Raw genomic sequence first — 18,380 nt, 5'->3', positions numbered from 1 at the left:
TTAGTCTTTCATTTATTCATACTGTTGTGCAACTTAGTCAGACCACTCATTCTTACGGTGAATAATTGTAAATGTTTATTCAAACATACATGGCTGAGTTACTCTTTTACAAGAGTATTTATACTGTGTACAAGGCCCATACATGGTTGGTCAATATGGTCTAAAGATATGTGCAGTTTAGTCAACATGACTAGTATGGCATGTCACACTATAAATAAACAACAAACAAGGTACAGATCAACTTCAACATATCTTTCCAGATGGTCATGTCATAACACATTCAAAGTTTTCTGTTTTAGCCATCTCCAAGGGTTCTTGAATGCCCCGTATACACGGTCGGATTTTCCGACGGAAAATGTGTGATAGGACCTTGTTGTCGGAAATTCCGACCGTGTGTGGGCTCCATCACACATTTTCCATTGGATTTTCCGACACACAAAGTTTGAGAGCAGGATATAAAATTTTCCGACAACAAAATCCATTGTCGGAAATTCCGATCATGTGTACACAAATCCGACGCACAAAGTGCCACGCATGCCTGGAATAAATTAAGAGATGAAAGCTATTGGCTACTGCCCCATTTATAGTCCCGACGTACGTGTTTTACGTCACCGCGTTCAGAACGATCGGATTTTCCAACAACTTTGTGCGACCGTGTGTATGCAAAACAAGTTTGAGCCAACATCCGTCGGGAAAAAAAATCCATGGATTTTGTTGTCGGAATGTCCGATCAATGTCCGACCGTGTGTACGGGGCAGAAGAGTTTGTGGCACAAGCGTGAACCCAGGCCTTTATATTTTATTTTGCAATTAGACTAATTTCCTTATCAATACTTTTTCCATAGGTTATGCTATAATTTCATAGAATATACTGTAATATAATAAGGATCACAAGAAATAATGAAATATAATCCAAAATAAAATAATACAATCAGTTCATTTTGGATTATGTTATTCTAGTATCAATAAATTATGTGTTAAGGTTTTATTAGTATCAACATGTATTAATTAAATACAAAATGTATGATATACAGCTTTTTCTAATCAATTTTACCCTATTTTATGTTTTTTGTAAATTCGTCCTGTTCATTTTACAAGTTCTAACTATATGATCAAACAATATATTATGGACCAATAGTTTTCTTAAGTGAACAGATGGGCTTTAGAATTGTTGGCTGTATTTGCTTCTTTTGTCTTTTTTATTCAAATTGATGTATACTATGAATTTTAAAATAAGATGTTTTGACAATATTAATTTTTATATTTTTTTAAATTTTCCTTTCATATTTATTTTATAGCCCTGTGATTTTGTTTATTGATGTGTGGCCCTGTAAGGAACATTCACTTTCTCTAATTGTCCTGGTGTACACTGGCACCAAAATGTAAAGTTTCAAAATGTTGATTTGTTGCCTGAATAAGAAAAGAGGGGTATTCTTACAATGGAGAGTCTCATTTCTTGTTGTGTCTACAGGACATGAGGAGAAGTGACATCCTCCCAAGGGTCACAGATTGCAAAAAAAGACAGGGATTTTATTCCATTCCCTACTCTAACTGAACTTTCTAAGCACTCAACCTAAAATACCTCTCCTTCAACCCCAGTACACGAATCATGTTAGAAGACACTACACAGTTATAAAAGGAATCCCAAATTAGCTTAATTTCTGTTGCAAGAAAGAAAGGAAGTTAATAACAGGAGAGCTTTTTGGCAATTATACTATTCGAATAAAACAATACAAGTAAAAAAGGTTTACGTGCAGAGCTATTTAGAATAATTTGTGAGCTGCCTAGTAATCTAAACCTTGGTGGAAGACTTCATCCATCTTCTAGGCTGGTTAAAGTGGAAGTAAAGGCAAAACCTAACTCTAAACCTACTCCTGTCCACATTTTAAGCCTAATCCATCTAACCCTTTAAAGAAAAGATTGCTATACGTACCTATTCTGAAGCTGCTCCAGTCTGATATCCAGCAGCGTCCTCTGTGTGCAGGAGAAAGCTGACAACGGCTGGGAAATGCGTGGGAAGTGACATCACTCATAGACTTACTACGAGGCTTCCGTTGTCAACTACCTTTCCTACACAGGAGCCGACAGGAGTGGCTGCAGAAAAGGTAAATAGAGTGATATTTTCTTTACAGGGTTAGATAGATCAAGCTTAGAATGGGGGTGGGAAAACCTACCAATGATATTTATATGCAATACAGCTTAGGAGACCTTTTAGGGGGAGTGGGGAAGTCCAGAACTCAGAGGTGGGCTTTAAAGTGGCTTTAAAATGGTTGTAAAGGCAGAAGATTTTTTATCCCTATGCATTCTATGCATAAAGATTAAAATCCTTTTGTGTGCTCCAGCCCCCCTCCCCCCCAGCTCCCTAATACTTACCTGAGGTCCATCTAGATCTAGTGATGTTGCATGATAGACTTGGTTGTCCGGGACTTCTCTCCTTATTGACTGAGACAGCAGTGCAGCGCCATTGGCTCCTGCTGCTGTCAGTCAAAGTCAGTGAGTCAATGAGGAGAGAGATGGGGTGTGGCTGGTCTGCAGATCCCTGTGCCTCCAAAGCAAGCTACTTGCTGTGGGGTCACTCAACAGGAGGGAGGGTCCAAGAGCTCAGAAGAGTCACCCGAGAAGAAGAGGATCCGGGCTGCTCTGTGCAAAACCATTACATAGAGCAGGTAAGTATAACATGTTTATTATTTTTAATGAAAAAAATATGAGACTTTGGTATCTATGCAACTGATGAACCAATAAGATAATAAATGCTCACAAATATTTTGCCTTTTTTCCATTTTTCAGGGAAAACCAGAATCTACACTGTATTACCCTGATGAGAACTTAATTGCCCTGGTGACCCAACTGTTTGGTGCTGGAATGGAAACTACATCCACCACTCTGAGATGGAGCCTCCTGATCATGATTAAATACCCAGAAATCCAAAGTAAGAGTAAATACAAATACTAGTGGCTATGAGTTTGCTCATATTTTGTTAAAGAATAACATAGGCAAAACTTTTATTTTCCAGTTTTGGTTAAAGTGGAGAGGGATTAGAACATTGTCAGTTTTTATTGCTATAAATGAATAAATATTGAATGAATTGAACAGTCCATCAAAGGGTTAAATAATGTCCTAATAGGAGGTGTTTTAGGGACAAATTCTTCTCTTGAAATAGTGCCGTCTTCACCATAAATCTTCACAGGTCAAGCAAAGGTAAAGATAAGCTGCTTACCAGATATGTTGGATCCCTACTACAGAGATTTTTCAGGATCAGGATAGTTGACTCCGCAACCAGAGAACAGCTGATTCGTACCCAAACAAAGTTTGCTTCACGTCTGGTAGTTCCCAGTGCTGCAGCGGCAGCCAGGAATGTTCTTAGTATCCACTGCTCTGACAATGCCACTCGTGATATATAGTATTAAGGAGAGGAAGAGAGACGCTTCATAGTGCAGTAGGTTAAAATCCTTTATTCCACATGACGGACGACTGACATCAAAAGCACAAAGCAAACACAATTGCAAACGAAAAAATACACATCCGTGGCTGAAGCCGATCAGCTAGTATGTGGTGATGTCAGGTCCTCAGGCTCCGTCCAACGCTGAGTTTCTCCGTAAGAGGCATCGACTGAGAGAGGAGGCCCTGTTACGGAGAAGATACGAATCAGCTGTTCTCTGGTTGCGGAGTCAACTATCCTGAGCCTGAACAAAAGTACAGGGACTAATGCGCAAAACCACAACCTCATTAATGAAACATTGAACCTAAGTATTAAAAGATGGTACCAGATAAAAAGCTGCCAACATAGAAGAGTGCACTCCCACACCCCAATGAATAGATAATAAAAATCAGATATAGTATGTGGCGCTAATCTATCCTCAAATACCAAACTGCGGAAAAACGGATCACCAATGCTACACCACTCAGTGTGAGTACAATCGTCCTATTACCAAATACAGGTATGTAGCAATAAGCCTTAAGACCACTCCAAAGACCGGAAAAAGCTCAGATTACTATCACAATATTGGCATATGACTTCTTACTTCCAAGTGCACAGTGCTTATATCTTAAAATTGTCACAGTAAAGCCCCTGCGTAACAATATTGACTTAAGATTACATAAACTAGTAGAGTGCTTTGTGCGTGGTGCGACTCCTGATGCGATGAATAATACAAATAATGATAAGTGACACAGTGTGCAAAATAATCAAAAGTTGCATAATATGTGACTGAAAATACAGCCCAAAAATATTTTTAAAGTGCAGAAAATTATGTATGGTTCCTCATGCTGTGAAATGTAAAGTGTGCACTGCTCTTCTCTAGAATATAACAATAGTTGGAAAAAAATGTTGAAAAAAATATAATGAAAAAAGTATATACATAGCCCAGTGTGCAAAATACTCATAAATATATATCTGCGATTATAGATGCGAGGGAAAGCCCCGCATCAACATATATGCAGTAATAGTATACAGAAAGTGATAATTGTGCAATGTAGTCATACATGCGTCCCTGCAACTTGAGATGCAATCAAACACCCAACATCCACAATCAGATATTGTGACCCATAAAAGGTGCCAATAGTGCAATAAAGTCCACACCAATACTGTTATCATGCAAATGTGACTTCAATTGTCCACACAAAAAGACTATTCAAAAGTGCAAATAAAAGTGACTTGTGCTGAATTCTTCTATTTCAGTTCTGGTGCACACACCAAATGTTTCCCTCAGGCTCTCACCTCCAGTGGCGGCCCCAAATAGGCCAAATCAAGCAGATGGATAGTGCTTTGGTAGAGAGAATGGGTTTCCTGAAGCGATTCACCTTCCCTGAAGGATGTCCGTGGATCTGGCTCTCCGTCTCAACTCCCGCCACTCACAGCAATCCCAGAGAAGTATTAAGGAAGAAAGGAATAGCTTCCATAGTGTAATAGTTTAAAATAAAGTTTATTATGACAAACGTAGTGACTTACATTAAGGTAAAAAACGAGCAGTAGAAAAGCAATAAGCTTCCGGGTTTGGCCATCCCCGGGAAGCATCGGCACCTGGCTCCTCCTACCCTGACACGTTGCGTCACACCACGTGACTTTCTCAAAGGGATGAGGAGTCCGGTGCCTGATAGCCAGTTTAAATAAGCGCCGCTGTCATAGCAACGACTTCAACAAACATTAGAAACGATCCTCCGTGCATAATAGACACGCTTGGTGGATAATATTGACAATTCATTATATACGAAGTACTTCATACATGATCAGTTAGACTAATTTCCTCAAGGTAAGTACAAACAATAAAAAGGAGTAAAATGAAGAATAAAAGTAAAAAATCTAATATACAATCAGCATCCATGTTTCCTGCAATTAATACACCACCTACGCCATCTAGTGGTGGCTTAATGTATATCATCTAACACAATCATATGTTACAATAAAAACAGGGGGAGAAGCAGGAAAAGAAGGGAGAGAGAAAAAGAAGTCTATGTGTATCTTAGACAACTCAGGTCCACTTCCCAGAACCTATCAATGATATTTATATGCTCAATAAAAGGCACATTGAAATCAAACATCTTGTTGATTTTAAATATTGTGAGAAGAAAGTTTTATTTTAATTAACATAGAAGAGTTTTTTTTTTTAAAGATTTAGTTTACGTGAACAGTGGGTTTGATTTCAATGTGCCTTTTATTGAGCATATAAATATCATTGGTAGGTTCTGGGAAGTGGACCTGAGTTGTCTAAGATACACATAGACTTCTTTTTCTCTCTCCCTTCTTTTCCTGCTTCTCCCCCTGTTTTTTTGTAACATATGATTGTGTTAGATGATATACATTAAGCCACCACTAGATGGCGTAAGTGGTGTATTAATTGCAGGAAACATGGATGCTGATTGTATATTAGATTTTTTACTTTTATTCTTCATTTTACTCCTTTTTATTGTTTGTACTTACCTTGAGGAAATTAGTCTAACTGATCATGTATGAAGTACTTCGTATATAATGAATTGTCAATATTATCCAGGAGTGAAGGAGTTGTCTATCTTTTGGAGTGTCCCTGCCGTATTCAATATGTCGGCAGAACAAAGAGATCATTGTGGATGAGACTAAAAGAGCATGTACGTAATATTAAAAAAAGCTACGATAAGCATAGTCTATCCAAACACTATGCAGAGTACCATAATAGTGACCCTTCATCACTGAGAGTATGTGGAATAGAAAAGTATAAACCCCATTGGAGGGGCGATAACAAAATTATTAAAATCAGTCAGGCAGAGTCAAGATGGATCCACGAATTACGAACTTTATGGCCTTCAGGACACAACATAGAATTTGATTTGAACTGTTTTATCTCTAATTTTTAATGGCAATACATAATATTTTAATCTAGATTTTAATATGTATGCTTTTATAGATTTTTTTATTTTAATTTTTACAATATTACAATTCCCACATCAGACACTAATAGGTAGATTGTACCCCTCGTCCTGATGTAAACATTCCCCACATGGTACCATATGTCAGGTACGACCTAGATTACATCTTGTTGATTTTAAATATTGTGAGAAGAAAGTTTTATTTTAATTAACATAGAAAAGTTTTTTTTTTTTAAAGATGTAGTTTACGTGAACAGTGGGTTTGATTTCAATGTGCCTTTTATTGAGCATATAAATATCATTGGTAGGTTCTGGGAAGTGGACCTGAGTTGTCTAAGATACACATAGACTTCTTTTTCTCTCTCCCTTCTTTTCCTGCTTCTCCCCCTGTTTTTTTGTAACATATGATTGTGTTAGATGATATACATTAAGCCACCACTAGATGGCGTAGGTGGTGTATTAATTGCAGGAAACATGGATGCTGATTGTATATTAGATTTTTTATTCTTCATTTTACTCCTTTTTATTGTTTGTACTTACCTTGAAGAAATTAGTCTAACTGATCATGTATGAAGTACTTCGTATATAATGAATTGTTAATATTATCCACCAAGCGTGTCTATTATGCACGGAGGATCGTTTCTAATGTTTGTTGAAGTTGTTGCTATGACAGCGGCGCTTATTTAAACTGGCTATCAGGCACCGGACTCCTCATCCCTTTGAGAAAGTCACGTGGTGTGACGCAACGTGTCAGGGTAGGAGGAGCCAGGTGCCGATGCTTCCCGGGGATGGCCAAACCCGGAAGCTTATTGCTTTTCTACTGCTCGTTTTTTACCTTAATGTAAGTCACTACGTTTGTCATAATAAACTTCATTTTAAACTATTACACTATGGAAGCTATTCCTTTCTTCCTTAATACTTCTCTGGGATTGCTGTGAGTGGCGGGAGTTGAGACGGAGAGCCAGATCCACGGACATCCTTCGGGGAAGGTGAATCGCTTCAGGAAACCCATCCTCTCTACCAAAGCACTATCCATCTGCTTGATTTGGCCTATTTGGGGCCGCCACTGGAGGTGAGAGCCTGGGGGAAACATTTGGTGTGTGCACCAGAACTGAAATAGAAGAATTCAGCACAAGTCACTTTTATTTGCACTTTTGAATAGACTTTTTGTGTGGACATTTGAAGTCACATTTGCATGATAACAGTATTGGTGTGGACTTTATTGCACTATTGGCACCTTTTATGGATCACAATATCTGATTGTGGATGTTGGGTGTTTGATTGCATCTCAAGTTGCAGGGACGCATGTATGACTACATTGCACAATTATCACTTTCTGTATACTATTACTGCATATATGTTGATGCGGGGCTTTCCCTCGCATCTATAATCGCAGATATATATTTATGAGTATTTTGCACACTGGGCTATGTTTATACTTTTTTCATTACATTTTTTTCAACAATTTTTTTCAACTATTGTTATATTTTAGAGAAGAGCAGTGCACACTTTACATTTCACAGCACGAGGAACCATACATAATTTTATGCACTTTAAAAATATTTTTGGGCTGTATTTTCAGTCACATATTATGCAACTTTTGATTATTTTGCACACTGTGTCACTTATCATTATTTGTATTATTCATCGCATCAGGAGTCGCACTCTGCACAAAGCACTCTACTAGTTTATGTAATCGTAAGTCAATATTGTTATGCAGGGGCTTTACTGTGACAATTTTAAGATATAAGCACTGAGCACTTGGAAGTAAGAAGTCATATGCTAATATTGTGATAGTAATCGGAGCTTTTTCCGGTCTTTGGAGTGGTCTTAAGGCTTATTGCTACATATCTGTATTTGGTAATAGGACGATTGTACTCACACTGAGTGGTGTAGCATTGGTGATCCGTTTTTCCGCAGTTTGGTATTTAAGGATAGATTAGCGCCACATACTATATCTGATTTTTATTATCCTGATCCTTGAAACATCTCTGTAGTAGGGATCCAACATATCTGGTAAGCAGCTTATCTTTACCTTTGCTTGACCTGTGAAAATTTATGGTGAAGACAGCACTATTTCAAGAGAAGAATTTGTCCCTAAAACACCTCCTATTAGGACATTATTTAACCCTATGATTGACTGTTCAATTCATTCAATATTTATTCATTTATAAATTATTTATTTATTTTCATTTATGATTTACCATTTATTGATTTACCACTGTAGGTAGCTTTCAAACCTAATATTCAAGGTTTCTATATTGCAGCACCTTTTTGTCACTTTAATGTAGCTATTTTTTCAAGTAACATTTTACATGGTTGATTTATTATAAGGGTAGTGCAGATTGTCCCTCTTACAGTTTTCATTGCTCTCAGTGCCCCTATTAGGAAGATTCTCCCTCCCTGTTTGTCTTATTTACCCTTATCATTTAAAGTGTAAGTAAAAGAAAATCCCACATTTTGGGTTGTCTCCAGAAGAGTAATGCCTAGTACATACGGGCCTAATGCCGGCCGACATTTGGTCCGTGTGTATGTTAGGTGTTCGTACAGAAGCCATTTGGCCAGCTTCTGTCAGACAAGCATACTGGAAAACCAGCAGCGGTCCCCCCTCTCAGCCTGACCAGAGTGTCCTGGCAGGGGGGGGCCAAGGGCCATTCCTCTCTCCAGTAAATAGTGTGCTTTTTGATGAGTAAACAATGGGTTCTATGCACCCTCACTAATTGGAGGAAAAGGGGGTGGGGGGTTGTGGTGGCCCGCTTAAGTTAAAGGGGGCATTCAGACTCAGATAGGCACCACCCACAGAACACCAAAACCAACAAGTTAGGGTTGTGTGGAAGAGGCCTTTGTCCTCATCAACGTTTGCTGCCCCTGCGGTGCAGTGGTATTACACAGAGAAGCCCCGATCCTTCTCTTCTCAGGTCCCACACCGGCACTCCTGGATCTTCCTTTTCTTGGTGTGCCAACATAGGAAGCCGCTTCCTATCTTGGCACACCTGCAGACTCTCTCCTGAGCCATGCTGCCTGCATCACAGCAAAGCCTATGAGAATGAGTAGAAGAGGAGAGAACCAGGCCGACTGGTACCGCATTGGAACAAGATCGGTTTAGGTAAGTATAAGGGAGGCCAGGGGGCAATACGCATACTGAAACATTTTTTACTTTAATGCAGGGAACCTCACAACCACTTAAAAAAAAAAAAAAAAGGACTTTGTTTCATACATTTGGGAATATGTATGGAAAACACCCTGGCTTGTCAAGTCCCCTCTTGTTTGGTTTGGCTCGTTGTGTATTAATTATGTCAAGAAGTTATTATTGTCACTGATAGCTGTCATTATGTAGTAAACTGTTGAAGAAGACATTGTCAGTATATAAACCAATACTGATGATTTAATTTTGAATATCCAACAGAAAAAGTGCAAAAAGAAATTGAAAAAGTTATAGGCACAGCTCAACCTAAGATAGAGCACAGGAAGCACATGCCCTATACAGATGCTGTTGTGTGTGAGGTTTTGGTGACATCGTCCCGACTAATGCTCCACATGCAACGGCTTGTGATATCACATTCAGAGGTTATTTCATTCCAAAGGTGAGTGATTCAAATAAAATATGTGTGTGTGTAGGATTAAAAACTGCACAGAGTTCTCATGAATGCAGAGTGTGGAGCTCCAAAGAATTGGTTCTAAATGAAGAAAAATATATATTTTTTTAATTCTTGGATTGAGCTTTGAGAAGGAAAAAGCCTCTACCTCTGTGTCTAAGTCTTATCAGAGATGGGCAAGCTGAGTGTGCTGGTGTGCCCACCCATTATAACCATTGGTATGTAGATGGGGGCTCCACCTGCCCTATAGGAGTCCATGAGGCTGCAAGTTAGTAGTCTGTAGACTGGTCACTTGACATACAGGATTGTCCTCCTCTTTGATATTCACCAGGGTCCTCATTGATGCAGAGAGCATCACTGACATGATAACACCAATGCAGCTGTCTAAAGCGTTCTATTGTGAATGCAGCATTCCATGGTGACGCCACCTCAGGAGGTCATGTGATGCTAGGTATCATTCAACATGGTGCCATTCAACATGGAAGATTGAGGATATCTTGTGGAGAGAACTATATGAGGTCAGGAATCCAGATGGAATGTGAATATTCCAGCCTAAGCTGTTTGGAGGGCATTAAAAAATTAAAGCTGTAAAGTAAAGCTTGAAAGTGGTTCTAAAGGGAGAAGTTTTTTTTTGCTTTAATGTCTATGCATTAAGGTAAAAAACCTTCTGGTTGCTGCCCCCTCTAATATTTACCTGAGCCCCATCTCGATTCAGTGATGTGCATGAGAGCAGCGGCTCTCCTGGGTATCTCTCTCCTCATTGGCTCACACAGCAGCGGGAGCCCTTAGCTTCTGCTGCTGTCAATTACAGCCAGTGAGCCAATAAGGAGAGAGTGGGGGGGGGAGGCCTGCTCTGTGTGTGTAAATGGACAACGTCCATTTACAGGAGTGTGGTTCGAGTCGAGCCTGCTCGAGTGCCACAGCAAACGGCTTGCTATTGGGGGCTAGTAGGGAGGAGCCAGGACTGCAAGCAGGAGACCGAAAAAGAAGAGGATCAGGACTGCTCTGTGCACAACCTTTGCACAGAGCAGGTAAGTATAACATGTTATTTAAAAAAAAAATGCATCTTTTGTACTAATTATAAAAATGTATACATCATTAGTGTCACAATCATTGTGTGCATTTCTATTCACTTACCACTAGGTGGCAGTGCATATCTATCATTAATTACATCTTTATTATTACTTTAACCACTTGCCGACCGGCTCACGCTGATATACGTTGGCAAAGTGGCATGGGTGCGCAAAACGATGTACCTGTACGTCACTCCGTCATCGGCAGTGGCCCGCAATTGTGGCATGGAGAGACAGAACAGGGAGATGTAAACAAGGCATTTCCCTGTTCTGCCTAGTAACACGACAGGGATCTACTGCTCCCAGTGATCGGGAGCAGTGATCTCTGTCATGTTCTAGTGAGCCCATCCCCCTACAGTTAGAACACGCTGAGGGAACACACTTAACCCCTTGATCGCCCCTTAGTGTTTAACCCCTTCCCTACCAGTGACATTTACACAGTAATCAGTGCATTTTTATAGCACTGATCGCTGTATAAATGTAAATGGTCCCAAAATAATGTCAAAAGTGTCTGCTCTGTCTGCTGCAATGTGGCAGTCACAATAAAAATGCAGATTGCCACCATTACTAATTTAAAAAAAAATAATAATAATAAAAATGCCATAAATCTATCCCCTATTTTGTAGACACTAATTTTTGTGCAAACAGATCAATATACGCTTACTGCGATTTTTTTTACCAAAAATATCTATAAGATTACATATTGGCCTAAACTGAGGCAGGAATTTGTTTTTTTATATATTTTTTGGGGATATTTGTTATAACAAAAAGTAAAAAATATTGCTTTTTTTTTTCAAAATTGTCGCTCTTTTTTTGTTTATAACGCAAAAAATAAAAAATGCAGAGGTGATCAAATACCACCAAAAGAAATATCTATTTGTGGGAAAAAAAGGACGTCAATTTTGTTTGGGTACAACATCGCACGACCGCGCAATTGTCAGTTAAAGCGACGCAGTGCCGTATCGCCAAAGGGGTTAATCCTTCCGGGGCTGAAGTGGTTAAAGAGGAAGTAAACCCTGATGGGTTTTACTTCCTTTTTATTCCCCTGCAAAGTAAAATCATAATGGGCTAGTCCATTATATGCCACCTACCTGCAAACGAAGCCCGCAATGTCTACAATGTCCCCGCTGGTGGAAGCATCCATCTTCACCCCTCTTCCGTCTGGGGCCTGTGACTGGTCAGAGTCGCAAGACATCACTCCCGCTCATGCGCATGGGGCCAACAGTCACGATACGGGCCTTATAGAAAGGGCACAATCATACCCTTTCTAAAGTGTGCACGCGCCGATGATGCTGGCGCAAGTGTATATGGTAAATATCTCCTAAACTGTGCAGGTTTAGGAGATATTTCCAATACCAACAGGTAAGCCTTATTATAAGCTTACCTGTAGGGAAAAGTGGTCTGTAAGGGTTTACAACCACTTTAATCCTAGCTCTGTAGAAAAAATAGGATTTTTTAAAACAGCTTACCTGTAAAATCCTTTTCTTTCGAAGGACATCACGGGACACAGAGCCACAGTAATTACTGATGGGTTATATAGGTATCACTGGTGATTGGACACTGGCACACCCTATCAGGAAGTTCAACCCCCTATATAATCCCTCCCCCTTGCAGGGATACCTCAGTTTTGTAGCCAAGCAATATAGTGTATTAGAAGAGGGGCGGGACCTCTGTGTCCCGTGATGTCCTTCAAAAGAAAAGGATTTTACAGGTAAGCTGTTTTAAAAAATCCTATTTTCTTTCTCGAACATCACGGGACACAGAGCCACAGTAATTACTGATGGGATGTCCCAGAACAATGCTACCTGAGGGGGGGGAACCACGACCAAGTAGGGTGCAATCAGACCTGAGGACCCTGTACCGCTGCCTGCAACACACTACGCCCAAAGGCGATATCCTCATGCCTTCTCACATCCACCTGATAGAATCTGGTGAATGTATGAACTGAAGACCAGGTTGCGGCCTTGCAGATTTGAGCCATAGAGGCCCGGTGATGCACTGCCCAAGAAGCACCAATAGCCCTTGTGGAATGTGCCCTGATCTGAAACGGAGGAATCTTCTGTTTCAAACCGTAAGCTTGAATGATCAATTGTCAAATCCATTTAGAAATGGTAGCTTTTGACGCTGCCTGTCCTGTATTGGGACCCTCTGGCAGCACAAACAAAACATCCGTCTTGGGGATCTGAGCAGTTGTCCCGAGATAGGCCTTAACTGCTCTTACTACATCCAACGAATGTAGAGATCTCTCTTCCGGAGAACAGGGATCTGGAAAAAAGGAAGGTAGAACAATGTCTTGGTTTAAATGAAAATCAGAAACCACCTTCAGTAAAAAACTAGGATGAGGGCGTAGTACCACTCTATCCTTGTGTATAATCAAATAAGGCTCCTTACAGGAAAGAGCTGCTAATTCTAATACTCTTCTAGCAGAAGAGATGGCCACCAGAAAAATTAACTTCCTTGTCAACAAGACCAAAGGAATCTGACTTATTGGTTCAAAAGGCTGTTTCTGTAATGCCCCCTACACACGGTCGGATTTTCTGATGGAAAATGTCCGATCGGAGCGTATTGTCGGAAATTCCGACCGTGTGTGGGCTCCATCGGACATTTTCCATCGGATTTTCTGACACACAAAGTTGGACAGCAGGAGATAAAATTTTCCGACAACAAAATCCGTTGTCGGAAATTCCGATTGTGTGTACACAAATCCGACGGACAAAGTGCCACGCATGCTCAGAATAAATAAAGAGATGAAAGCTATTGGCTACTGCCCCGTTTATAGTCCCGACGTACATGTTTTACGTCACCACGTTTAAAACGATCGGATTTTCCGACAACTTTGTGTGACCGTGTGTATGCAAGACAAGTTTGAGCCAACATCCGTCGGAAAAAATCCTAGGATTTTGTTGTCGGAATGTCCGAACAAAGTCCGACTGTGTGTACGGGGCATAACACAGCCAGGACTAAGTTCAAGTCCCAGGGGTTTAGGGGCGCCCTAACCGGAGGATTAAGATGCATCACCCCCTGCATAAAGCTTCGGACTAAAGAATGCGAAGCAAGTGGCCGCTGAAATAATACTGATAAAGCAGAGACCTGGCCCTTGATGGTACTCAAGGCCAGCTTCATCTCTAATCCTAATTGTAGAAAATCAAGGATTCTACCTATGACATATTTCCTGGTATGCCAACCTCTGGATTCACACCAGGATACATAAGCTTTCCAGACTCTATGATAAATCATCCTGGAAGCTGGCTTCCTTGCATTGATCAAGGTAGATATGACAGGACCTGAGAGCCCACGACTCTTCAGAATGTGGGTCTCAATAGCCAAACCGTCAAATTTAGCATTTGTAAGGTAGGATGGAACACTGGACCTTGAGATAACAGGTCTGGGCGTACCGGTAGGGTCCACGGAGAACCCACCGTCATCCTTACTATTTCTGCATACCAAGTCCTTCTGGGCCAAGCGGGGGCCACCAGAAGTACCGACTTCCTTTCCTGCCTGATCCTGCGAAGGAGTCGTGGTAGTAGCAGAATAGGCGGGAATGCGTAAATCAGTGAGAACCAATGCCACGGAATCACCAACGCATCCGTCCCGCATGCAAGAGGATCTTTCGTCCTTGCCACGAATCTGTCTATCTTTTTGTTGAATCGGGATGCAAAGAGATCTACATCTGGAACCCCCCATCTTAGGCATATGGCCCAAAAGACGTCGGGATGCAGAGACCATTCCCCTGGAAGTATCTGCTGGCGACTTAGATAGTCCACCTGCCAATTCTCTATTACCGGAATGAAAACTGCCGATATGCATGGCACATGCCTCTCTGCCCAGACTAAGATCTGGTTCACCTCCTTTTGAGCAGCTCGGCTCCGGGTGCCTCCCTGATGATTGACATAAGCCACTGCTGTGGCATTGTCGGACTGGATCCTGACCGGACAACCCTGTAGCCTGATAGTCCAGGCTTTTAGAGCTAGATGTATCGCCCGGATCTCCAGAATGTTGATGGGTAAGGTCCTCTCTGTCTTGGACCATACCCCTTGGACCGCAGACTGTTCCAGAACTGCTCCCCAACCTGACAGACTGGCATCTGTTGTTACCACCGTCCAGGTAACCGGTAGAAAGGATTTCCCCTTCTGCAGGTTTTCGTGTATGAGCCACCAATTGAGGCTCTGACGCACCACATGCGACAGGTGCATCGGAAAGTCTAATGCCTGAACCTTCTTGTTCCAGGTTGACAGAATACTGTGTTGCAGCATTCTTGAATGAAACTGAGCATAGGGAACTGCTTCGAATGAAGACACCATCTTCCCTAGTAGCCTCATACAAAGGTGGACAGAGGGACCCTTCTTGGTCCTTACTGCCAGAATCAGCTCTCTTAAAGCAGCGATCTTTGCCTGGGGTAGAAATATTTTCTCCTGGCTTGTATCTATAATCAGACCTAAATACTCCAGTCTTCTTACTGGTTTTAGGAAAGATTTTTCTAAGTTGAAGATCCAATCCAGGTGTTCTAGATACCTGACTGTGGTCCTCAAGTTTCCATTCAAAGTGGCTACCGACCGCTCTATCAAGAGCAGGTCGTCTAGGTATGCTATGACAGCTATATCCTGAGCCCTTAATCTGGCTAGAGGAGGAGCCAAGATCTTTGTGAACACTCGAGGTGCAGTGGCTATCCCGAAAGGCAGAGCCACAAACTGGAAATGGCGCCCTCCTACCTCGAAGCACAGAAACTTCTGATGAGCAGGAAAAATTGGCACATGCAGATATGCATCTCTGATGTCTATCGATGCCAGAAATTCTCCTCCCTGCAGGGTGGGAACTACTGTTCGAATTGATTCCATACGGAAGAAGTGAATCCTTAGGAATCGGTTCAGATCCCTTAAATCCAGAATGGGCCTGACATCCCCATTTGGCTTTTGGACCGTAAAAAGGTTGGAATAGAAGCCCAATCCCTGGTCCTTTGCGGGAACTATCATAATGACCTCCTGCGACAAACGTCGCTCTAACGCTAGAAGGAGCGACTGCTTCTTCTCTGGGTCTCTGGGGACGCCTGATCTGAGGAACCGAGGAGAGGGGAATTCCTGAAACTCCAGCTTGTACCCTAAGGTTACCGTGGAGATTACCCATCTGTCCTGGAAATCCTCCTGCCAGAGCTCTGAGAACTGTCGCAGTCTTCCCCCCACTCGAGTGAGCGGGGGCACCCCCTCATGCAGAGGTCTTAGTGTTTTGCCTAGTAGGCTTCTTTCCCCAGGACTTCTTTTGTCCCTGGGGTTGACTCTTGTCTCTGGACCCCGATGGAGGCGGCCTTCGAGACTGCCTGGAGGCTGAAGCCCCCGGCGCTGGGGAAGAGTCCGTTTGAAAGAGGGACACTTACTCTTCTTCTTGACAGGTAAGAGAGTGCTTTTCCCACAAGAGATTCTCTTGATATAGTTATCCAAGTCCTCTCCAAACAACCTTGCACCACGAAATGGAAACCCAGCCAGTAGCTTCTTACATGGTGCTTCAGCTGACCAATTTTTCAACCATAGGATTCTACGTATATGCACCAACCCCAGTGAAAGACGGGAGGTTTGCACGATAGAATCTCTAATGGCGTCAACCACAAAGCATAAGGCCGCTGGAAGGTTAGCAAACCCCTGGGCCTGCTGTTCAGGTAATACTTTGATGACCTGCTTAACATGGTCTCTTAAGTATTGACAGACTCCGAACGCTGCTACTGCAGGTTGGGCCACTGATCCTGCTAAGGAGAAAACATCCTTCAATAGGGATTCCATCCTTTTATCTACAGGATCCCTGAACATCTGAGCATTGTCTACAGGACAAGTCAGGCTATTATTTATGGAGGAAATGGCGGCATCAATAACCGGTATTCCCCACATCTTAATAAACGTTTCTTCCATCGGATAAAGTGTTGAAAACTTTTTTAGCGGAAAGAAACGTTTGTCTGGGTGATCCCACTCAGAATAAATGAGCTTTTCAAGTAAATTATGAACAGGAAAAGCCTGTGCTGCTTGGAAAGGTTTCAGTGACCCCAAAGCAGAAGAGGATTCTTTAGCTTTTCAGGTGGGGGCAACTTAAATGTGGAGCGGACTAATCCAGTGAGGATCTGCACTAAGACTTTCTCCTCTTGGGAAGTCGCAGAGGGTCCCTCTCCACCTGATTCCTCCGAAGAGGATTCATCTGTCCCATCCTGATCCTCTGAAAGGGATTCATCTCCTTTATCCCAGAGCTCCTCTGTCTGAGGGTCTTGGGGAACAGAGGAAGGCCTAGTGCGTCTTCTTTTACTGAGTGAAGATGTAATCATGGCCATTAATCTTTCCTCTAGACCATTAATGGTTGAGGAAAAAACCTCTTGTGTAATATATACAGGGGCTGAAGTGCCAGAAGCAGGTGTAGCCCCTGACCCCGATGGCTCTCCCTGGCTAGCCGTCCCTGGCCCATGAGGGGGGAGGATGCTGCTGACAGGGGGCCCTCAGAACCTGAACGAGATCCCCTAGTGTCTCTGGTTCTTGGGGTGCTTGAACCTCTTCTACCCATAGTGTAAAGCAACAAGGTGTGAGGTATACAAATGAACACTGCCTGCTGAGCGATGTAGTCTGACTAAAAGCCTTGCTACCCAATGCTCAGTCTGGTGTTACTTCAGTAAATGCTGCCTAGGAGAATGCCTGTGTCCCACCTTACATGCGACCGTCAGCATTGTGTCTCTCAGAAGGCTGAGTGCACCTGTACAGAGTGCCTTAATAGCCTGCAGCTGGCCTGAGTGGGAGTCTAAGCACTCTGTGCTGACATTCCCCCCCCCCCTACCGCCCCCCCCTCGAGTTTTGAAAAAAACGAGCGCTTCCCGCGCTGGCCGACTCTCCTATGATTTTATATAGAGGAAAGGGTGGGGAAGGAGCAGGAGGGAGAGAAGCTAGTCAAAGATGGTGGCCTGAGGCAGCAGAGCCCGAGCGGTATAACCACTTTCTAGACCCCTGTGGCTTCTTTCTAGCCTGGGGGGGAACATTCAAACATGAGAAATCCCCCCTTCCATCTTACCTTGCAGCCGGCCTGATACGCTGTGAGGAAAACACATGCAGTGATGAGTCACTGAGACAGACAGTCAGCATGTGAAGGTTTGTGCTCTTGGCAGCCCCCGGTGGTCACAATAGGCATAGCATGCATTTACCTTAAAGGAGAAACCTACTAGAATTAGAAAATTCTGTGGAATCTCCTCTTACCTTATCCAGCTGCAGGGTTCAGTTTACACAGACCCAATCTTCACCTCTCACGGTGGGCTCCGTTTGAAAAAACCGTCAGAGACTGGGGCCCCCTATGAATAGGGGGATCCTTCAGTTCTGGGCCCGTAAAGCACCTCGCCAGAAATTAGGAAGTTTAAAGCC

At 42.3% G+C, this 18,380-nt stretch overlaps 1 pseudogene; it reads left to right on the top strand.

Annotated features, from left to right (window-relative positions):
* Nucleotides 1-18,380, top strand: part of LOC141139193 (cytochrome P450 2K6-like) — a 75,043-nt pseudogene that overhangs the window by 44,776 nt on the left and 11,887 nt on the right.

Source organism: Aquarana catesbeiana, linkage group LG04, assembly GCF_042186555.1.
Source record: "Aquarana catesbeiana isolate 2022-GZ linkage group LG04, ASM4218655v1, whole genome shotgun sequence".
NCBI classification, from domain to species: domain Eukaryota; kingdom Metazoa; phylum Chordata; class Amphibia; order Anura; family Ranidae; genus Aquarana; species Aquarana catesbeiana.
The sequence above is the reverse complement of the archived record's forward strand: the minus strand, read 5'-3'. Positions and strand labels throughout refer to the sequence as shown.